The 25,075-nt window shown below is 35.5% G+C and overlaps 1 long non-coding RNA gene across 1 annotated transcript in view; it reads right to left on the bottom strand.

The window, feature by feature from the left end:
- LOC135225008 (uncharacterized) overlaps nucleotides 1-17,853 on the bottom strand; it is a 22,309-nt gene extending 4,456 nt beyond the window's left edge. The window contains exons 1-2 of the long non-coding RNA XR_010316871.1: nucleotides 17,718-17,853; nucleotides 16,027-16,335 (exon numbers count right to left, since the gene is read on the bottom strand). This is a non-coding gene — a long non-coding RNA (uncharacterized LOC135225008). The remainder of the gene's footprint in view (nucleotides 1-16,026; nucleotides 16,336-17,717) is intronic.
- Nucleotides 17,854-25,075: the final 7,222 nt, after the last annotated feature.

Below are 25,075 nucleotides of genomic sequence, written 5' to 3'. Positions count from 1 at the left end.
TGGTTAACGTTTATGCTCCTGCAGGAACGAAAAAGGTAAAAAAAATGAGAGGATTTTTTTTTTCGAAATGAAGTACTGTTCTTTTTAAGACAACTCAACCTCCCTGATCATGAGGCTAGATTTTAACTGTGTGACAACCATAAGAGATTGTAGTAGTGTTAACAATAATTAGGTATAATAGGCCTTAATAGCACTCATTAATCAACTGAAGCTGAATGATAATTACCGATTCTCGGGCGGAATTCCAGAATACACCTTGGTTGGCAGCCCTGACTTGAGACTAGTAATTCAGGTTATGTTTTGCTCTGTCCTTAATCCCATATTTCAAAGGGATTTTTGACGAAGGAGAACGTGACGATATTGCCTTAGGAAGCTTTAGTGCCTTGTGTATCCCCGAGATATGTGAAAATGGTGAATTGTGAGTGATAAGGTGCATTGTGGCTTTGAAGTTTAGATTTCTGAATTCAAGAGCCATTCTGGGAAAGGATCCCCTGTCACCTGGTTCACGGTTGCCATGGTGACATCCCATGTTACCATGGCAACAGTAGGACCGACAGAAATTGACTAATACCAACTTTTTACGTCACTAAAATGGGTGACTTATTCAAAACGCACTGATGCCTTTGGTATTCTTTAACTTGGGCAAGAAAAAACCAGTATATAGATGACACACTCAAAATAATAAGTAGACTCCTAATATATTACCCTTAATAGGCAACCTGCACCCCACCACTTTCCAACTTTACACTGTTGGTGCTTTGGGATCCTTGAATATGCTAGTAGCCAGCTAGGATTTCCGATATTGTTAGTTTGACTCAAGACCTTGAAGGAGTAAGGTGTATCATTACATTAGTGTTCATATTTACTTTGTGGTAAGCTTCGTTACTAATGTTACCATTAATGTAAACATGCACGGGGTCTATAAGGTATAGGTCCAACTCGGCCCATAACCATCTCGGCCCATTCAATGTAACCAACTCGGCCCATCGCCAGTGCCAAGTCGGCCCATTTGTGATAGCCAACTCGGCCTATTGTTACTTAAAAGACGAGTTTTCATGCAAAAAGTAGATTCAAGTCTCGTGAAGCCATGGGCCCAAGAAGGACTGATGAGAGAAAGGGTGCCTCGGCAGGTTATTTCCATCATCAAAGATGTTTTCAATATGAGTACTCCAGTCACTCCTGCTACCACTGAAGGGGGCCTAAGACAAAGAAAAGGTGTGCTCTAAGCCCCCGTAAAACTGATAGGAAAACTAAATCTATCTCCCTCGTTTGCCATCGTCTTATTTATTTGTAGTGACCACAGCTTTTCCTCATGTCTTGAATGCTAATGAACAAAATTTTCTCCCTTAATGCTCTTCATCGAGTTATTTAATGTATTTTCTTAAGAACAATTATATTTTATTTTACATTGTAATATGTTCATAGAATGCTGCAGTTGTTCTATCAATAAAATTCTTGTAATCTAGAAAAAAATATAGTATTTTCAGACACTCTATAAGACTCATAGGTAAAATGTGCTTTGGATGGTTTTGATCATTTGAATTATACTCATATGCAATAACAGATTGCAAAAAATTTTTCACCTGAATTGAAAAAATAAATTTTTGTAAATATTAGAAAAAATAAAAAATTTTTATTTAATTTTTATAATTACTTTTGGACTAAAAATGTCTTTTTTCATCATAAAATAGAAGTTTGGTTATTGAGTGATGCAATTCCTTAAAAAATGCAATACAAGATTTTGAGTAATTTTGACATATATTTTTCTATGTTGGGTCTAAAGTACCCCAGGTTACTTGTCATGTTACAATAAGTATAAAGTTACCTATTCAGGGTTAAGAAGAAATTTATGGCGTGCAGTAAGTTATTCATAGTGATAAAATAGTTATCAAACTAGAAGTCACAGCCAATAAAACATTCGAAAAAATTATGAAGTACTATAGTGAACATATAATTTCTTTGGATGGAAGGAAGGTAAATATTCAAATCATTAATCTGAGTAGTACTAAGACTGTTGTTACAGTGAAGAATGTCCCATTTAAAATGTAGAATACATTTCAAATATTCTTGAAGAGTATGGTCAGGTGTATAATGTACGATTTTAGAAATACACGATTTTAGGAAAAATGACGGGAAACTGGACTGCATTGATGAAGCTGGGGAAACCAATTCCCTCCTCACTTATCTACAGAGGGATCTCAATGCTGTTTCAATACCAAGGGCAAATACGAACATGCATTAAATGCGGTTTTACAGGGCACATTGCAGCAGATTGCAATACTAATTTAAGAGGTAAAGTAAACATAATAAATACTGATAAATTTCCTCCCTTAAACTCGAAATCCGCAAACTACCAAATTTTATCTGTAGACCCAAAGATAAAGTATGGAAAGGAAAATAATGATAGTGCCGACGAAATTCTAGGAAGAGGAAACAAGGAAATGGTTGATGACAGAGGTGAGTTTGGCGCAAGTAAATGGTTTGCAGAGAGCGTGAAAAATACCGAAAAAGGTAATGGAAGAAATAATACATCTAATGAAGTAAATATTAGTAATAATTATGAATTACTAACAGAAAATAATGAAAAGGGAAATAATGACAAAGCTGATGATGACCAGATAATAAGGTTGCAACCTAGTATAAGTGGAATGGAAGACTACATGTACTGCAAAGGACGACGACCAGATGTATAATACTGATAATGTAGTATTAAAAGGAAGCTACTATGAAGATGGAATAGTGAAGGGTATAACTGCTGTTGACGTGCATGTCTATGGGGACGGGGAAAGAGAGATTGCATCTGGAATGAATATGGAAGAGGAGGATTCCTAGGAGGATACGGTCCAAAAGGAGGGTTTAAATCCAAATCAGATCTCGAGTGCAAAAAATACTTTAGTCACCAAAGGGAGACTAAATTTAAAAGAGGGAATTCCTACTAAATCTGAATGCATGGATGATAGTGATGGTACAGAATCAGAAGATTCCGAGTTGCCTTGTAACCCGTAAGAATGGAAATTGGTACATATTTAGAAAAAAAAATTAGTTCTAAGTCGTAATGCTGAAGCAGTAGCAAAAGCAAAGAGGGTAAATACAAAAAGGAGAAAAATAGAAATACCATTGCATGAAACAAGGTATGAACCAAAAGATAACCTAAAATAAATGGGCTTTCAGATGTAAAGAGACAGAATTAATTTGAATACTTTTTTATGTATCATAATATTGATATCGTTTTGTTACAAGAACATATTACCTATTTGTTAAATTATTATGACGTTCTGAATATTAGGGGTGGATCTGCAATAATGATAAGAAATTAAATGCTACAATAATAAGCACTTATAAACATATTAGCTCTAGACTAAGTATGATTAGGGTAAACATTCAAGGAGAAGAGATTAATGTGTCTATTTCTGCACCCTCTGGGGGCGAATTGTCCGGCTGAAAGAGATGATTTTTTTGAGGAAGTTATACTTCCTCATATGCAAAACAATGTACGTAGATGTATTGTTGGAGCTGATTGGAATCGTATTATCAATAATAGGGATTCTTCAGAATTAAAAAGTTCAAATTTTTCAAATACGTGAAAGCAAATTGTCAGTGTTTCGAAACAATGATCTACAAATCCCAAAAAGTTCCTGAATAAACATTTGAGAAAAATTAAGCTGCAAGATTAGATAGAATATACATGGCTGACTTAATCGCAAATGTGAAATGTTAAAATATTGTAGCAGTATCATTTTTTTTTTATATGTTAAATGAGATATGTTACAATTTGGAAAATCCTATTGGAAACTTACGTTTCTCTTGTTGAGGATTCAGGAGTTAAGGAGGATTTTAAAGACCATTGGCTAAAATGGAAGAGAGGTAATATGATTCCATGCTTGAATGGTGAGAGAAACTAGTAAAAATTAAAGTTAAGGAATTTTATAGTCAATTGGGTAGTATGAAAAAGAAAAAGAGATGATGAATATTCTTGAAAATAGACAAAGGTCCTTACATGAAACTGCTTACCAGACAGGGAGCCCGTGATATGGAAGAAATAAAGAGAATTAAAAGTAGAATTCAAACAATTATGGACGAATTGAATGAAGGTGTTAATATAAGAACAAGATTTAAAGACATACAATGTGGCGATAAAATGTCAAAATACTTAACAGGTAAACAACGAGAACGGCAAGTTAAGAAAATGATGTGTGGGTTACTGAAATACGGTCCCTTCCAGCCATTCAGTCTTGTTTGCTGTTTTACTCAGACTCTTGTGATACAGGAGATCAAGATATGCAAACATGAATTTTAGAATATATAGAAAGTAAACTGGATGATGCTGACAGAGAATTAATAGAACATGAGTTTGAAAAGAAAGAAATATTTCGTACAAGGGACAAATTTTTAAAGAATCTAACTCCAGGTATTGAAATTATGGGGTTCTCAATATAAGGGTATAATCACAAATATAAAGAAAGATGGTGATGGGAAAGATTTGAAAAATTGGAAGCCATTTCCCTCCTCTGTGTAGATTATAAGATTATTGCGAAATTACTAGCTGAAAGAATGAATTAGTAATGGAGAAAAATATTATGTTCAATACTGCTCAGTTCGTGGAAGAAATATTGTACAATGTAATATGCTTATAAGGGATATTATGTAATATGTTAATGAGAATGAAAAGGAGGCAGCATTTTTTAAACTTGATTAGTGCTAAGCATTTGATATGGTAAATGTAAAATTTCTGCTAAAATTAGTAAAATTGAACTTGGGGAAAAATTCGTTGGTTGGATTAAAATTTGGTACGAAAATGCAGTGCTCATATTTATAAATAACGTAATTGGTGAATTTTTCGCAGTATCTAGATCGGTAAGACAAGGGTGCCCTCAGAGTATGATGATGTATGCTATATACCAGGAACCTTTTTATGTAGCCTTAAACGCAAATAACTCTGTTACACCACTATCCCTGCCTGATGGTTTTACGGTCAAAGCCATTGGTTATGCAAACACAAATAGTTTAGAAATCGATAGAATAGTTGGAGAATTTGAAAAGGGAACTGGAAGCAAAAGTAATAGAAATAGAAAATCTAGAATTTATGGTATCGGGAAATGGAAATTTAAAACTGTATGGCCTTTGATTGGATAAAAAAGGAAACCGTGTATTTACATACTTTGGGAATTTTTCATTGCAACAATTATCAGTTTACGATAAAACATAACTGGAATAAGGGGATAAATGCGCTAGTGTGTCAAAGTAAAATGCTCTTTGGTAGAAAATCAACAATTTTTCACAGGTCTCCTTATATTAATATACCTGTTTACTAGCAAAACTTTGGTATGTTGGCCACCTTTATCCCTTAAGCCATAGTTACGGGAACATGCTGGAAAGAATGGTTTCAAATATTTATGGAATGGTAGATTGAACTAATAAAAAGAACTACTGTGCATAAGGAAAAGAGGGAAGGAGGTTTGACTATGTTTGACTATGTTACCAAAGCCTTTGCATTATTAAACAAATCTTTTCTGAAAACTTATATAGGTAGTAAGGGTGTCTAATATTTGTTAATATATTTTCTTGAAGATTGGTGAAATTGATTCCCAGGGAAGTGCATGTTTCGTAGGTAACCATCCAAGTCCTTATCATTGTATTATTTTGGATGGAGTAGATACTTATATAGATTGTCCAATGCTTCCAATAATTCCCAGTAAGATATTGTTCCATTTTTCACTAATAAAAGTATACCTACATATTAGTGTTGAATTAAAATCTCATTTTAACTGGAAACTAATATGGGTAAACTGTCATGAGAGTATACTATTTATAAGTATTTTTGATAAAGACCTAATATATAAATATCTACATGTATTAATGCCTGGAAATAATTTATGCGATCACTGTAATATGATGGAAAGTGCAATTGTAATATGATAGAAAGTGGAATTCACTTTTATTTTTCTAAGAGAAGCAGACCTATATTTGATTGGTTCTTCAGTAGAACTGAGGCTATTAGTGGTTTTAAGCCTAAGAATAATATCAGGGTTTTATATTTTGATTTAAATTGTAAAGATCTTCGAGTCAAAAATATATGTATCTTATTCCTGTGTTCTGTTATGACAATTATGTGGTTATGCAGAAACACAAAACTATTGCCTGAAAATATAAAAGGCCGTGTAAACAGGATGAAGTGCATGCGATACAAAAATATGAAATTAATTTGATAATGCTTATAAAATAACAAAATCCTATGCACTGTTATTTATTTAGTAGAACCAAGCCTTGCTAATTTCATTGTAAAGAACTATTGTAAATATTGTATGTAGATAATAAAATTAAAAAAATATAAATATATTTCTCTTATCACAATATGGTGGTTTTAAAACTAAAGGTAGATCAAAGTAAAATAGATTAATGGATTTGTTAATTAAATGTGCAATTGTTAGAAACTGAAAACATTGTTGAGATTTTTAAGAAATCTTAGGAGGATCTGGAATTATTCAGAAGTCGCTTTGTAAACACACAATTCTAATGGGAATGGGTAAACTGGAAAGTAAACGGTTTTTTGTTACACGGAGTAAAACATGATCAAATGAGAAATATAGTTTGTTGAAATTACTGCAGGTGCGTTTGAGGCAGTTGTATGACATCCATTACCGCACTGGTACCAAATTCGAATGTATACAATTGATAAAGCAGAGGATCAGTAGGATTCGGGATGATATTTTGGAGGGAATAAAAGTAAGGGCGATAGTTGACGATTTTGTTAAAGGTGAAAAGGTGTCTGCATGCTTGTTGGGCGGGGAGAAGTATGGAGGTAGTGAGTATAGATTTCCAAAATAGTTTCGAAAGATGGGTGTGTTTGAAAATACAGAAAGTGTCTTAATCGCTTAAAAAAAAAAAAAAAAACGTTTTGAAGAGGTGTTGACCTATGCAGAGGGTAACAAATATTTGATGGATTACTTTTTTATTTTCTGTCTGCTGATTGTTGATCGCCGAAGATGGAAGGTTTAGGTGACAAGCTTCAGGAAGACTAAGTGCGGCGCGTGATTAAAAGTATGTGCAACAATAAATCTCCCGGTTGTGATGGGTTATCCTCTGAAAAAAAAGAAGAAAAAAAAAGTTCTGGGGAGTCATAAAAGATGAGTTTCTTGACATGCTGAGATATATAAATGTAGCTGGATCTATGTCATTAACGTAAAACAAAGGTGGTATTAAGTTAGTTTCTAAACAGGGAGACAAGACTGATCTAGAAAATTGGAGATCAGTTATGTTGCTTAATGCAAACTATAGTGTTTGCAAAGGTGTTGGAAAATATACTCCTTAATGCAATGCCAGAGGTTATATCAGATGGACAATGCTGCGCTGTTCCGGGTAGGTCAACAATAAACTGCAGTAATACCATTAGGGATTTGTTTTTCTATGCACAAGATGCAAATAAGGATATGTCTTGTTACTAAGTCTCGAATGGGCGAAGGCTTTTGACAAGGAATACATTTAGACTTTTGTATCAGGTATTGTGTAAATTTGGTTTTCCTCGATGATTTATTGACATGATAAAAATATTGTATTCAAATAAAAAATATTGTATAAAAACTGTGAGAGCAGTATATGCATAAATGGTATTCTGACGGATTCCTTTCGTGTGAACCACTCAGAGAGACAAGGCTGACCCTTGTCTATGCGCCTTTGTCTGTTTCAAGAGCCTTTTGTCTAGAGCGTCAACCCCGAACAAAACTACACCGAGTCTTCCCAATGTGAAAAACGTAAAACTATCAGGTTTTGCTGATGATATCTATGTTTTTATGTCTATAGATTTGTCTCTTTATGGATGATACAAGGTAATAAATACATTTAAAGTTGCAACAGGTACGAGTAAAAAAAAAAAAAAAAAAAAAAAAAAAAAAAAAAAAAAAAAAAAAAAAACTACAGCCCGCCTAAAAATCCTTGGTATTGTATACAATACGGTGTTTGAGGAAACTTGTGATGAGACTTTGAAATTGTTGGTATATAAAATTAAGGTAAGAGTAAATATGATGTGTGTCCGACCGTTAACAATTTCTCTGCAGGGTATACTTATCAATTCATTGCTGCTGTCAAAGGTGTTCTAGTGGCGCATACTGTTCCACCTACACAGAAGTATGTTTCTGAAATAAATTAATGTATAATTAATTATCTTTGGAAAGGTATGTATTGCCTAACTCGAAGAAAGACACCATGTTTAAGTAAATTTGAAGGTGGTCTAGGAATGGTTGATAGTTATTCTAAAGCTCTGTCGCTTTTTAGTTGTACGGCCATTACGAGCGGTTAAAAATATAGGACTGAGTGAGCATATTGCAAAATGAGGATAAACTCCATGTTTGACACTCCTGTTCTACGAGAATATGCATACTGTTCTCCGTTTTTTTTCGATTGCCATTTCGGAGTTTCGGATTTACCCATATTTAAAACCTAGCGCTGCACCGAAGATTGAAGAGCAGTATCTTCTCTATAACTAGAGTATTATATGGAAAAGAGTAAACAGAATATATCTTACACGTTTTACTTTTGCGTTCAGTTAAGACCTGTTTTGTGGTATTTCCAAAAAATGTTGCATGACACTTGTAACATAGCACTAGACTGTTTTATAAACAACCTAATGTATTTTACGAATAGAAAACGGAAGGTGACTAACAGTACGTTATTGTTGGTTACAGGGTATCTTTCTGAAGTTTGGGTCAGCAGAATAAAAAAATTTTATCAGAGAATTACCATTCGTCAAAACTGAATTCTGCTTTGACCGTTAGTTATTAAAAACGGTATACATAAGAAGTTTGTCAAAAATGTTTGGAGTATGAGTTTTAAATAGTTTTCCTTTCAGGTAAGTGTCTGTTGAATATTTGTACTGTGAATGTTTTCCGTAAAAAAAACACACACACAGTACGGGTATTAAACTTTGACATGTACAGATATTGTAAATTTACTGTAAAATTAAGTTTTGGTCGCCCAGGTATCTTATGTGTACAAAATTGTAACAATTAATTATCTGGACAATGCTAATTTTGAAAAGGAAATCTGGATTTGACAAATGTTTGACTTTGTATTTGATGTCATAATTTATTTGTATTTTGCTAAAACGTCAATAATGTTGCATATGTTTTAATTATTTTTGAATAAAAAAAAAAAAAAAAAAAAAAAAAAAAAAGAAAAAAAAAAAAAAAAAAAAAAAAAAGTTAAAAAAAAAAAACAGGCATTAACGTGCCACAGTCGGCTAATAGAAATCTTATCTGGCTTCGGACAAAACGAACAGGTAATTTTGGATACGGAGAGAGAGAGAGAGAGAGAGAGAGAGAGAGAGAGAGAGAGAGAGAGAGAGAGAGAGAGAGAGAGAGGGGGGCGGGTGATATGCATTCATAAGTGTTGAAACATCAAAATGCAGCTGTGACAAGTATCCAAATCAGAAGGGAAGGAACGCCAGCAACTGCCTGACTGGAATGAGTGGAATAGAATAGCATATAGAGCCTGGGCCAAAGGCCAAGAACTGGGACCTATGAGGTCATTCAGCGCTGAAATGGAAACTGCCAGTAATCGCATTAGCAAGGCGTAAAGGAGTAAAACTTTGCAGTCCTATGAATCAACTGTTAGCAAAGGATAGAATGTAGGATGGAATTAAGAGAATATGACTGGAGGTACAGTAAAAACGAATGAAAGGAGTTGCAGCTAGGGCCTGATTGAATACAGCAAAGTACCTTAAGTGATGCCTGCGGTGGACCGCAGAAGAGCTCTGGTGCTTTTAACCTCCCAACGGGAGGAATTTGCACAAGGTCGAAGGTAAATGACCAGCAACGTAGGAAAGCATAAGGCCACGTAATTCAGACCTTCGTTTTTAAGGCAACAAAGATCCTGGACATTTTTTTTTCATGGTTATTGAAGAGCTTAAGACATAAAAGATTTCACATAGCGTATATAATTAAACATGGCATCCAATATGGCAGCCAAAAAGCTCAAATAATCGCGTCTCAGGATTCAGTGGGCATGGAAAAATGTTTCCCTGATCAATAGAATCAATTACAAGTCTATATATATAATTTAGGTGGTGGTTTTATTTTCAATTTTAGTTCAAAAGAGTGAATGTCAGCGCACAACCATGGCACATTGGTGACTTCACTGCTGTGCAACTCACATGGGGTTCAGTGTCAGCTAATCTTGCTTTACTTAATGCTGTACCCAGCTATTCTTTAGTGTAGTTTAGTAGTTTAGCGTCCCAAATGCTGTCTAATAAACCCATATCAATTAGCTGGTAGAAAGTGTATATGTATATATATATATATATATATATATATATATATAATATATATATATATATATATATATATATATATATATTATATAGTAGGCACATCTAGTTAGACAGCATCCTGAATTGACAGCAGGTGCCAGTGTGGGAGACCTGAGCCAAGAGTAAGTGGGGCTCTACATGGCTTGTTCAGGTACTTAATTGGATGTTGTACAAATCACACAGGACTTAAATGGCACTGCATGAATGATCAGACTAGGTGTAGGGTGATCGAACCTAGTGCATATCTGATTAAGGTGGTAAAAGAGTAGCCCCCTACCTTAGTCAAGCGCTCATAATGGCAAGTGTAAATTCAATACAGGCAAAAGGAAGACTGACTGGATTAAATGTTGGCTTTGCCAGGAAGACAAGAAAAACTGTCTAACTTCAGCCTTGGCCTATGTACATCATAATCTTGAACATGATGGGTACATAATGATTTCGACTACTGTTCTAAGAGATTGGTGAAATTCTGCTTAACTTTGACCCAGCATGGCTGGATGAAGGCAGAGTCAAAGAGGCAACACTGACAAAACATGAGAAAATACCACTAGAGCTGTAGGGTCATGTTTAATAATGCAAAACTTGATCATGCTAGAAAGTGAAGATCTACAGTTGAGGGTAGTGAACCATTGATAAAGCATGCCAAACAGCATCAAATGAGCCACGACAATGAAACATGCATTTTTGTGAAAATGTGGCCCCTGCATCAGATCTTCGACAATTACTGACCACGAATCTCAACAAGAGACTACATGAGTGCGCTCACACACTTGATGGTAAATTACTTGCAAAACTAGGTGATGCAATTCCATAAGAGCTGAAATACCATCTTGTATGTCTCACTGGCCTTTACAATAGGGAGAGGTCCCATCTTAGAAATACTGAAAAAGAACAATGTCACAGTGAAGAACCATATGTATGTAGATCCACTGGTTCTATCAGAGCTGGTTAATTATACCATTGAAACTAGCTTGAATTCTTATGGTCCTGCCATATTTCCTCTTACAGACATACCCAATTATACCAGCGATGCCTGGAACAACTGGGCATTGCCTCATCCAGATTAAATGACAAATTGTTAGCAGAAATCCCTGAATTAGAAGCACGCAAGAAAGGAAGGAGTGTGTTACTTGCCTTGCAGAAAGTTGTAGCTTTAGCCCTATCCCAGTCATCTGACTAATTGGATACACTTTCGATTGCTCAACCAACAAGGATATTGAGGAAGCATATTCTGCATTATCAGTCCAGGTTTGATGGCATCTTTGGTGAAGGATGCATCAATGATGCCATACTCAATGTCTGCTCCAGTTCACTAGTACAGTCACCTCTCAATTAACGCATGTTTAACACGTGCTAGAAAATATTTTAGAATGTTTAAAACACGTGAAAATTTCGATTTAACGCGAAATGGCACCCAAGCATTGTTTTCAAATCACCCATGCATCATCATCATCTACCGGAAGAGGCAGCCGAGCAACAGGCAGCTGCAACTTCTTCACCACCACCAGGAAAAATGTTGACAACAAAGAACCTCCAGGATGCGAAGCAGAGAATTTGGGAAGGACTTGACATCCTGGAGGTGAATGATTCTTACATTACGAGAAGCGCAACTGTAGCAAGAAAGGTGAAGGGTGACATAAATTGCTACACCATAAAGGTGGGTACACACGTGCGAACTGAACCTTGTATTGTAACCAATTCTTGTAAAAAAAATAAAAAACACAAGTGTGGACGGTTCCTCGAACCCGAACCCACGAGGTTCGAGGCTCCGTTCGTCCTCCTCCCGGTAATTGTCGGTTTTTGGGCCCCGAATCAAAGGGAGGTCTCTTTGCACGTTATGCAATGTGTGGATGGGACCTGTATTACACGCGTATCAACAGAGGTTGCTGAACTTGTTAACACCGACTATGAACAAGACCGTTCATAGTAGTCCCTTGTTTTGGTCAGTCAGTACGTTTATGTCTATCAGGTTTGATTGGAGTGAGGAAGAGGTCCTTCAATTTATTAGTTATTACGAAGAAAAGACTACTGTGGCCAGAAACTTCTTGGAATCTCGTGTCAGTGAGTAATTCCCGACCACTGTATTCTACCCTTCTAGTATATAACCTTGATTGCCACCATCTTCTTTTATTTCGCTTCATCTTCGTTAAATAATGTGTATAAATATATGGGGCAGCTGCTACTTGCATGGTGGCCATCGTCGGTAAACAACCCGGACAGACTGATGATCACAGTGGAATGCAATGAAGCTACGTGCTTAACGTGGTTATGGTTCGTCCTCAACATTTTGACACCTTGTAACCATATATGCGTAACTCAGTTACACATACAATGTTCGGCTCTCACGTGTGTACCCACCTTTATGCTACAGAACAGGAAGAAGGCAACACAGACCAAATTGAAGCAATTTTTCAAATAAACCCCAAGACCACAGGGGGAAAAACAAAATATAAATCAGAAAAGTAATCAGAAGAAGAATCAGAAGACGAGAGAGTTGGGAAGAGAACGAGCGAGGGGCTGAGGAGGGACAGCCAAGGAGTAGGGTGGCGCGTGCTGCAGATGACGAACGTCAACAAAGACATAGCACAGTGCACTGTATGTATATACTAATAAAGCTAAAGATTTTGTTCTGTTTTTCTTTATCTCCAACCTGCATAGTATATTATATTAATAATGCAGTACAGAGTTCCCCAAGTCCAGGAACGTAACCCCCCTTATTACTGTTACTTCTTATGGAAAAAAATGTTTAAATGTTTAAATAACATTTTTAATTAACACACGCTCTCCAGTATCATAACCCTCGCGTTAATTGAGAGGTGACTGTATTGTCGAACAATTGCCAGGGTTTCAAGAAGTTTCACTATGAACCAATTAGAAAGGACTGGGAGTCAGATGGAAGATTTTGCAGCTAGGGACAGAAGGGACGCAGAAAAGAACCTCAATGAATCCATGCGGTGCACTGACTTACAACTCCCTAGCTACGGAGGAAATTTGCAGAAGGTCACAGGATTATATTTTACAAGGACCAAAATTTATCATTTCGGTACACACACACATACACAAATGCACGCACACAAAGAAAGAAAAGAAATAAAAATATATAATAAATAATAATATATATATATATAAAAAAATAAAAAATAAAATAAATAAAAAATAAATAAATATAATCATATAATATAATATAATATATATATATATAATAATATAATATAAAAATATAAAATAAAATAATATAATTATAAAAAATATAAATAATTTAATATAATATATATATATAAAATAAAAAATAATATAATATAATATATATATAAATATATATAAATATATATATATATATATGTATATGTACTTTAAAATGCCTGTTCAAATGTATACTAATATGCTCAAAGTACACATTTATATATAAATTTATAAGGACCTATTATTACAAGTGTGCTGTTTATGAAGGAGTGTTTAGTTATAGAAATGCAAATATTATGAAATTTTTTAATGAAAATTCGAGTTAGGGCGTAAATCTGTTCACACCAATGCCCAGTGGCAGGAAATCATGCCACACTGAATTTTTGTTGTTGTTTGTTTACTTTTGTTGTTGTTGTTTACTTTTAATTGTTGTTGTTTACTTTTAAAAGTAATGTTACAGTGTTCACTATTGCATAATTCAAAAGTTTTATCCTTAAAACATTGCACTCAACCAAATTTATTTGTAAAAGGCATATAGTAAGAAGAACAACGATTTCTTACAAGGTGGTGGACCTACTGATTCCGACCTCTTCACTTACCATGGTTTAAAATAACACTAAGCTTACATGTGAAGTCCTACAAGAAAGTTCAGTCAGCAGCAAGATTACACACATTTGTTACTATCATTAACTAGTGATTCTCTGAGCTTCTAGCATTTTTGTATAAACCTGTTCACAATTGTTGGCAAGATTTCCGCTGCTTGAGAGGAGAGAGAGAGAGAGAGAGAGAGAGAGAGAGAGAGAGAGAGAATTATGTTAACAACCTGAGGGGCAAATATAGCAAATACTGCTTTAGTCACAAAAGGAACAATGAATCCTTCTACAAACGCCTATCCATAAAACCACCTCATAAGGACCTTTCACAAAGTCAATAAAATATTACAACTTGCAAGAATATGGAAAACAAGATGATGCAAGTATGACTAAAATATATAGTGATTTCTGCAGAAACTAAGGATATATAATACACAGTCTTCTTAAGTGAATAAAACCATTTGAATGAATAACAGACGAGAAGGCCAATCAAAATTAAAAAAAAGAAGACTGGCTTGGTATATACATCAAGGAAACCTAACAAAGTTATAATCAAATTAAAATTGTGCTTCCAATGACGGCCTGACCATGGCCCAGGGAAAAATACCTATGAGAAGAACATCCAATCTCTAACAAGCTTGAGGAGATTGCAGAACTGATTAGTGTGTTCTGGATAATCGCAGTGACGCTGAAGAACCCGAGTGTATGGCTAGGGAGGTTTCTTGGTCAAGATTCTATCAAGTTATTAATAAAAGCAACTAAAACCAATCTCCATTAAAACAAGGGGAAATTGCAGAATTTATTAGAAGAATTTGGGTATTTACAAAGAAATGCTGAAGAACCCTAATACTGCTGGGAGCAGTTTCTTGGCGAAAATTGTATCTGGTTATTGAAAAAAACAAATCAAACCAATCTCCATTAAAACAATTATAAATACTTAGTTGCAGACCATTCCAATATAAATTCAAATTCTTCGCAAGAATGGGAATCAATTATCACTACATATTAAAATTTAAAATTCCTAATAAACGCCCAAAAGCATAAAACCAAAAATACATACCATTGATATTAAGTTTTTTTTCTATAACGGTTCTATTCGAAAATTCTTATAATTGAAAAAAATAAGACTAGTACGAGGACAGGGGCCACATGGCTCACTTAAGCCAAACTGTCGCACTTGACTAGCGTTTGACCAAATCTCTGTCCCCCCAGGAATGAAGTTTGAAAAAACTGAAATCTGCCCGACGAATAGAAGCTCTATCATAAGTTTGGTCATTGCCGGACTGCTAGGAAGGGTATAGTATTAGTAAATGACCCCCATCCCACTCAATTCTCACCGTTTTTAATTATCTAACCCCGCCCCACCCCCGACACGACAGCGGAGTGCCCCTAAATGTATATGCTTAAAATACCTTTATCCATAAATGCTTTTTACTAATTTTGTTTAGATGGTCCAAATTTTGATAATATGTCCGATATGTAAAAAGGTTACGTCTTACACTGGAAGATTTGATCATTTCGCCCAAATGAGGCCTTTACAATTAACTTTATCTAAAATTTGGCACCTTTAAATATTTTGAGGGTAAAAAGAAAAATACTTAAAATCGCATGTACAAATGTTGTACGTAATCCCATGTGATTGAATAGGCAAATGCTATAGGTAAATTACTGCATTTGAACTTACCCCTAAGCTAGGGTGCTGGCCTAAGGTCCTAGGCTCTAACCTAAACTAACATTTTGTGTAAATGCACGGAAATAACTAAATGCATTCAAATTTCACTTCAAGATTTGGTTCTTTCAAATAGATATTCTATGCAATTGAATATGAAAATTGCATTTAATATGACCAATCTAGACTTCCATAACCTAGGGTGGTAGCCTAGGCGGGTTCAAGACACCCTACCTAAACTCTTCCATATTGTGTAAAGCCAAGAAAATAACTATACTGACCTCCCTCTGTTCAGTTTCTTCTGCTGATCTGGAAGTACCAGTTCTTGTCCTCTGGACTAACAGTCTGGCCTGCCTCTTGTTAAGGTCCCTCTGCTGATGTAGATGCAGCTACTCTATTCTTCAGATTTATCAGTTTGGCCTCCCTCTGTTTCTGTACTTCCGCTGCTCTGGATGCAGCAACTCTTGTCCTTTGGGCTTCCAGTCTGGCCTCCCTCTGCTCTGATGTTTCCACCGCCCTGTATGCTGCATTCCTTTTGGCTCTTGAAGTCTTTTGCCCAATGGAAGGCCGTTTCTTAGGTGGCATATTTTCTGAAAAATTATTGGATCATTGTTATTATAAGGTTTACAAATTTTAGTTTCATTATTTAATTGAGCAGATACTTTCTAAAAGATTATGCCATCACAATTAACTATCTAAAATCTGGCGTCTTCAAATATTTCGAAGTAAAAGTTTAAAGAAAAATCCCTATAAAAATCGCAAGTATAAATGTTACGTGGAACCCTATGGAATCCTATGCTACTGAATATGCAAGTGGACTAAGAACATGACTGCATTTGAACTTAACCCTTAGCTACGGTCCTAGGCTCTTGCCTAAATTCTTCCAGTTCGTATAAAGCCATGAAAATAACTAATTGTCTTCAAATTCTGCATTAAGATTTGTTGCCTTCAAGTATAGATATTGCATGCAGTTCTATGCAATTAAAGAAAATTACATTTAATATGACCACTTCAATACATACATATGGTGGTAGCCTAAGGTTCTTTACAGCCTACCTAAACACTGTAATTTCGTGTAAAACCATGAAAATAGCTACTGAAATTGCATATATAGAAGTTACATGGAACTCTACACAATTGATTATGCAAATGGCCAAAGAAAATGGCCGTATTTTAGCTTACGCCTAAGCTAGGGTGCTGGCCTAAGGTTAAAGGCTCTTACCTAAACTCTTCTATTTCTTGTAAAACGACAGAAATAAGTACTGAAACTGCATATTTACAAGTTACATGCAATCTTATGCAATTGCATATGCAAATGGCCTAAGAACTTACCCCTAAACTAGGGTGCTGGCCCAACGTCCTAGGCTTTTGCCAAAACTCTTTCTGTTCCTTGTAAAACCACAAAAATAAATACTAAAACTGCTTATACAGATATTACATACAATCCATTGTAACTGAATATGCAAATGGCCTAGTACTAGGGTCTTACCGAAACTCTTCCATTTCGTAAACGGAATGAGAATAACCACTAAAATTGCATATACAGACATTACATGCAATCTTATACAACTGAATATGCAAATGACCTAGAAAAATGACTGCATTTGAACTTAACCTAAAGTTAGGGTGTTGGCCTTAGGTCCTAGGCTCTTACTTTAACTCAAACATTTCGTGTAAAAGAATGAAAATAACAAAATGCCTTCACATTTCACTTTATTTAAGATCTGGGTAGATCTAGGGTACTTATCCGCGGCGGCCTAGACTATGGCAGTTGCAGTTTTTATATGTAGTTTTACCTACTGAACAAGAATTTTAAGTAATATTTATTCGGACGACTGTAATTAACCCCAAGGAGCCAGTACTAAACACGGCGAAATAGTGGATGTCGTATCCGCGGTTACGTTCCTTGCAGTCCGTGCGGACTGCTTCTGTCCAAGATCTGACACCTTCAAATACGAATACCTTATCTTACCTTTTTCTCGGTGGATGCAGTAACCTGACTATATAGTTTACTAGAGAAGTGTGGACTGCGGAAACTGTGTGTGGACTGTGGTTGAGTGACGTCACGTGTCATGACTTCCAAGGGTTGGGAGGTATTCCAGTAATGCCTCACTTTGGAAAACCGAATCCTTACATCCCGTTTATCCCCTTTATAACATTCTCAGACATTATCAGTCAAATAATAATAATTATTTATCACTAATAAAAATTATTTAAATTAATATTGATGTCTAATAATGAGAATGATGCCGTTAAAAAAAGGGGGCAATTTATTTTCTCAATATATTTTCACTGGGCTCTGATACATAATGAAAATAGCGCCTCATTTCCCGGCGTTCCTGACATTAATAAGTAATTACTTAATCAATTATGTATAAGTCATTTCCAAACAATAACTAATGATGACCACAACATCGTAGAATAAACAGTATTTCAAAACTTTTAAAAAGTTTTTGGATGTACTAAACTGGTTTATGGCAAGGCTTCCATAGGAGTTGTTGGTGTTCCAGCAAAATCTTTATAACTGTCTATCTGTCACGGGGGTACGGGTTTCAAACCTACCCTATTATGTTCTTTGGGTTAGATAGCGGCCATGTGCCAAATTTTGTCTAGATCGTGAAGAACATTCTATATATATATATATATATATATATATATATATATATATATATATATATATATAATATATATATGTAGCACTTAGAAACGTAAATTATTTTTAGTCTTCTCTGGTAACAAGATTTTTGTTCTAGAAAGTGAGATAATTCTAAGTGAGATAATTCTTGTTGCAGTGGTTCACCTTACTTAAACATAAAATTGATTAGCAAACTCGTTTGGGTATTGTACTTCGTTGTATATTACACTGAAATATAGGCAAATGAACTTCATACTGATTTGCAGTTAATGTTAAATATATTTATATGTAATATACATCACCCTAAGTTGTAATTGAATGATTCTTATATCTTTAGATTTAGTAGTTTTGTTATTTTTTCCTTCAGATCTTTTGGCCCACGTGTGGATGACTGTTGTCCCTTCAGGAGGCACTCTCCAAACAAACGTCTAATAAATAAATTACTTTCATCAACCATTAACCCCCTTACTATTGTGCAGATGAGCTATAGCATATCCTATCCCGTTCCTGTAATGATAAAGTGGCACTGGTGGTGGAAGATGAGGCGGCGGCGGCGCCACTTGGCATCTTTGAGCAGGTTTGGTCTGGCATAATTCGGGATTTGATGTTATTAGCGTATTCGCTTCTAACAAAGCTCGTAAGGTTCCGTTGTAAACCTGAGTTGTTAAGGATTAATATGTCCGTTTAATTTTCACCATTTTAGTACGTTTGAGGACGGGAATGGGGGGGCACTTTCAGAGTCCGCCCCAGGTGCCACTAACGCTAGTTGCGACACTGGGTTGGTGTTCCTAGGAGTTGACATCTCCATCCAAGCAGGAAATGATGTTGATGAAGCAAGCCAAACTTTAACCAGCATTACGTAGCTAATTCTGCCAGTGATATCGAGTAACCTACAAAATCCCTCAAATAATAATTGAGACGATAAAAATGTAAAAACTATAGTTTCGCTGTTTGATTATGGCCTTATTTATTCAAATAGAACGCCACATCGAAATAATGTCACCCAGTCTTCGATAGGTCACATGCTTTGGATTCATGGGCATTTGATGACTAACCAACATGACCCAATTCCAGATTGATCGTGTGACTATTCAATTTTCAGCCAACATCGAATGTCAAGTTTTGGAAGGAGATTTTTTAACTAAATCAAAATTTTCAGTTGATTTGTTGCACTGTAGGCATTACTTAAGGTTCTTTGCAACGTGCCTTCGGCCCCTAGCTACAACTCTTTTGTTTCTTTTACTGTACCTGCTTTTATATTCCCTTTCTTCCATATCACTTTCCACCTTCTCCTAACAGTTGATTGTGCAAATGCGAGGTTTTCCTCCTGTTACACCTTTCAGACAGTTTACTGTCAATTTCCATTTGAGCGCTGAATGACCTCATAGGTCTCACTGCTTGGCCTTTAGTCCTAAATTCTATATTTATTTCAATTCCAACACTTATACTTCTAAGGAACTGTAATTGATAAAATAAATTATATATTTCTTAACAATAAACTCCATTGCTGACAATGCTAACTCAAAAGGGTGGTTGAATTTGTTAGTAATAATAATTGCAATAATATACAACAGAACGGATATAAATCGTAATACATACTATCTTGCAACTTTTCGTATAAAATTCAGCAAAGTAGGGTTGCTACCTACCATCAACAGGAAAGATTGTTAAGCAGTGTTATGGAAGACATAAGGACGACATTTTTACTCTTTCCAACAAGCACATACGTATGTTAGATACTGTCTTTGAAAAACTGGATAATTAGGTGTGATCACGCTCTGCGGAGCCTGAGTGAAACGTGCCCTAGATCAACAATAACGAAGACTTTCGTCTGAAGAAAGACACCTCCAGTGTGGATGAACTCCCGATTTCAGTTTTAAAAAAGCCGTTACTCTGTAACTGATATACTGTAATCGTCTGAAATAAACCACACATTGGCTAGTTACTGGAAGAGATCAGTTACTCTGCAAAATCAATTATCAGAAAGAGTTCTACTACCTATAATAATTATAGCCACAAATTTACATATGGTATTCTACGGAGTATTGTTGCAACCTGTTATTAGCGTAGAAGGACGTTGAACAGTGTTACGGAATAATTAGTAATAAATGTCTTATGACAGAAGAGTCAAAGAAAACATTAGTAAATAACAAAAATGATAACAGTTAAGAAGAGAATGTTCTGCAATAAAAGCAAATACAACAAAGAATACAAGGGCCCTGATTGGGGGCTGTGATCTTTCTTGGGTAGGGAAGACCGGGAGAAATCTGGATATGCGTCACACGGAACATATACGAATAGCAAACTTGCGAATTAGTATACAAAAGTAATGACAAAACAAAAACGCAAGGTAATGGAAAAGGCACTTACAACCTCACTACCCTCAATAGCAGTTAACGAGACTCAGCTGCCTACATAACAACAACGCAAGTTCTAAGAGTCAGGCCTATTAAATCTAGTCAAGATCAAACAGGGTATCAAAGCATAAGGATCGTAAGAGAAGGATTGTGAAAATTCTCCAGATTGATGAAGGGTTAACGAAGGCACAGTGAAGGTATGCAACAGACTATAGTAGAGATTAAGGGCCAGAAGTTTGTGTCAACCCGATTGAAAATTACATCACAAGGACACGTAGACATGAGAAGCTTTCGTATCCTAACAGCACCGTTTTGTATATCGTTCACCTGAAAATATATTCATACAATTAGAAGAGGACAAAAATCAGCTAGCGTGTCATTTTCACCTATCATAAAAAAAAAACGCGGGAATGTTGAATTTTTGTCAATTTGATCCGAGGAAAATCACTGTTTCTTGTCAATCAAAGTAAAAATTGCTGGCATTTCTCTCTCTCTCTCTCTCTCTCTCTCTCTCTCTCTCTCTCCAAATATCATTATCATTGTCAAAACGTACCTCACTTCTGGGTGAAACAAATCCTCATGGAACGTATATGTAGGATGCTTCATAGTCAATCATTACTGAAATGTCATAACTAAAGATAAGAATGTGGCTATCGAGAAGTTTTCCGTGAATTTGTAATTTCTGATATACATAATTATTAGCACATTCACGAAAGGAAATTTTTTTAAAGGAAGTTTTTTATAGGCAACTTGGGAGACGAGAGAATTCACATCAACACTGTTTTGGTATGATATATGTGTCAAAAGATAGGACGAAAAATGAGGCCGACTGATGATCGATTAAGAGCTTATTGATGTGAGCGTAAGAAAATAAAGATCAGTTCGCAAGCAGAGCAGCGGATCACAGACAAACCCACGAGAGTGTGAATTAAATACTGAAGGTTAACGTAAGACGAAGATAAGGTGGAATATACAAGATATTTTGAAGGAAGACTGAACGTGTATACTGCAGAGGGAAAAATCCTTTAGAGGAAAGGAAATCCAGAGAAGAAAGTCGTCAGGCTAATCGATATTAGATTAAAAATTGACAAATGGATAGGTTTCTGAAAAATTAAAATGTACAATAGTTACTTATTGTTGAGGTCCGAGAAAGGCAAGTGAATGGAGATTTACGGAATGAAAATTGAAGAAGAAATCATGAAATATTTTATGGCCTGCAATTTTACGCTTATCACTGAGAATCTCTTAGTTGAGTCAGGGCAATGCCACAACTGCCCATGAAAAAAGAAATAGGAACTGACAAACCGCCTGACGTTTCTTACCTTCCGCGCTCTTTCCGTTACGCAGAATATGTTGGAAAGTAACCCCTGTGTGTATTCAAAAGAGGCTTTATTATTTTATTTTGAAACTACAGCGCAGACGCGCAAAATCTAAAGAGTCAGATTATTTTTATCAAAGATAAAAACATAAAAGAAATTCTATATCAGAAAAATCTTGGAAAAGGAAGACTATCCCGAAAATATTCTTAGAATTTTTTTAAGAAAAAGGTCCCAAAAGTCAAGCGGTTCTTTCGAGTTTCATTTTTGCAAAGGTTGGAGGAACACGAAAAAAATAAGACAGGAACTGCTCATTTTACAGGTAAACGTTTTTTTTTTTTTTACTTTAAGTTTCAAGTAGTTTCGAGAAACTTAAAGCTAACAATAGCAACTGGCCATTTTTTGGAAAGTCAAGGCGACGATGCTGAACTATTTTGCGAATGGCAGAAGAAAAAAAATAGATGGCAAATATAACTTTTTATTTTATCCACTACTGTTAGAAAGGCGAAAGTGAATAGGTAACGAATACGGAGAATAAAAATATTTAGTTTTTTCGAGGTGATAGCACACACACACACACATACACACACACACACACACACACACACACATATACATATATATATATATATATATATATATATATATATATATATATATATATATATATATATATATATATCATATATATATATATATATATATATTATATATAATAATATATATATATAATATATATATATAATATATATATATATATATATATATATATATATATATATATATATATATATATATATGAAGAGGTTGCTAGAGCCATGTCCCTGTTTACTGCTTAGGTCAACAGAGCACAGTAGGATTTAACAGAATTGGCCTTTATTCCAGGTTGGAAATAGAATGTGGAGAAATGTAATAGCCATAAAAATGAAATTACATTAAATGACAGATGAGCCATAACTAATTTATCCTCGCATCAAGTTTCTGCCAATCATGGTTAGCTGCAATGAAAGAACATACTTTAAATGAAAGTCGTCAAATAAATAAATAAAAAAATAACTGTTAACATAACTTCCGAAAGGATGTATGCCGAATAACTGTCAACGGTTAAAGAATTAGATTAATGAGGCAATAACATCCTAGCACAGCTTTAAGTATCTAAAGGAATAGCTGAATTTCACTTAGAAATTTCACTTAGAAATGGCCTTCATGAAGCAGAGGAAAGCTGAGAACGTGACAGATTTTGGAATGGAATGGAATATGGAATTTAGGCCAAAGGCCCAGCTCTGGGACCTATGAGGTCATTCAGCGCCAAACCGGAAACTGAGAATAGAAAGGTTTGAAGGTGGTAACAGGAGGAAAGAGGATGAATGGAGGTACAATAAAAGGAATGAAAGGGGTTGCAGCTAGGGCCCGAAGGAACGCTGCGCTACCCCCCAAGGGGCTGATAGATTTTGGGAACCGGAAAATGTTAAAACAAAAAGTAGGGATGCTTCTTATGAAGTTATGCATATGCGTCATGAACGAGATGAAAAGAGAGTAATGCAAGAATTCTTGCATACTATAAATAGTGTTGAGTACATGAATTGGACTGAACAGACTTAGAGTGAAAGTTACTGACAAGCGTTGTTTCTGCATTTTGTTGCAATGAAAAAAGTTCTGACGCATGTGCATATACACCTCGTAGCTTTTTCATGATTCTCTTATTCCTTATCTCTACTGTAATATTGATTTTTCTATTACACTGAGGTCTATCAAAGAACATAAGAAAAAAAAATCATTAGTGAATTTGTTTAAAATGTGTAATTTTGAAGGAGTGAATTTGGATCTCCATATTTCATTGTTTCTAACATTGAAAGAATATCGATGCTTTGTGCAACACAGGGAAGGTAAGTTATTACAATGTTTGAGCAAAAGCTTGAGAGAGAAAAGATAATGTTTACTCACGCAGCAAAGGTTCTGAATATCTTTACGAAAACTATTCGGAATGTAGATGAGAGTACATGAACCCACACAACAGGCAGAGACACGCAGACTTACTCGAATAAATGTTCTAATGTTTCGTGCACCATTACTCGGAAGTATGGATATTTCAGTAACTAATGAACACGAGGGATGATTCGAAGTTTTTTAGTTTTCTGTAAAAGGAAACTAATGTGCCAGCTTTGTTTGTTCGTCGGTTCACACTTTTTCTGTTCGCCCTCACATCTTAAAGACTACAGAGACTAGAGGGCTGCAAATTTGTAATTTGATCATACACCCTCCAATCATCAAACATACCAAATTGCAGCCCTCTAGCCTCAGCAGTTTTTATTTTATTCAAGGTTACAGTTACCCTTGGATCGTGCATCTGGCAGTACTTTCCGGAAGTATGGGACGCACCGTCACTCTACCGCATCTGGTGAGCAACTGAAACACTACCGGTCATAGCTGATGGTTTTATGCAGCATTAATGATTTCTTCGGAGCATTTTTTGTTTGCTTATGTGGTTCTTAAATAGCTAAACTTATGAATTTATCCTAACAATAAGAAAGATATCCAATGAGAGAGAGAGAGAGAGAGAGAGAGAGAGAGAGAGAGAGAGAGAGAGAGAGAGAGATGACCCTGTGGTAGGACAGCTGCTGCCTTGCAGTCTTACTTTTGAGTAAAAGGCTAGGCCCACCCCCAATAACTCCCTTGCAAGTGGACTTTTTAGTCAATGGCGAGGCCCATTGCCAAAAATTGTGGTTGATGACAGCAAGGGCATGTGGTCGTAAAACCCCCTTGCCAAACAATAAACCATGCCTGATGCATGCAGTGGAGAAGGCGCATCAGGCAACCGACCCCTTAATGTAGGGATAACGGTGGGAGACGAAGAAGAAGAAGAAGAAGAAGAAGAAGAGAGAGAGAGAGAGAGAGAGAGAGAGATAGAGAGAGAGAGAGACCTTACTTCAGACCTTACATCTTGTTCGGGTTGCCCCAGATCCCTCAGTGTGAGGCACCTCTAATGTCTACCAGAGAGTTGCTAGTGCATCTTCTGGTATAT

This window comes from Macrobrachium nipponense, chromosome 12 (assembly GCF_015104395.2).
Source record: "Macrobrachium nipponense isolate FS-2020 chromosome 12, ASM1510439v2, whole genome shotgun sequence".
Classification (NCBI taxonomy): Eukaryota; Metazoa; Arthropoda; class Malacostraca; order Decapoda; family Palaemonidae; genus Macrobrachium; species Macrobrachium nipponense.
Note: the sequence above shows the minus strand (reverse complement) of the source record. Positions and strands in the feature narration are given on the sequence as shown.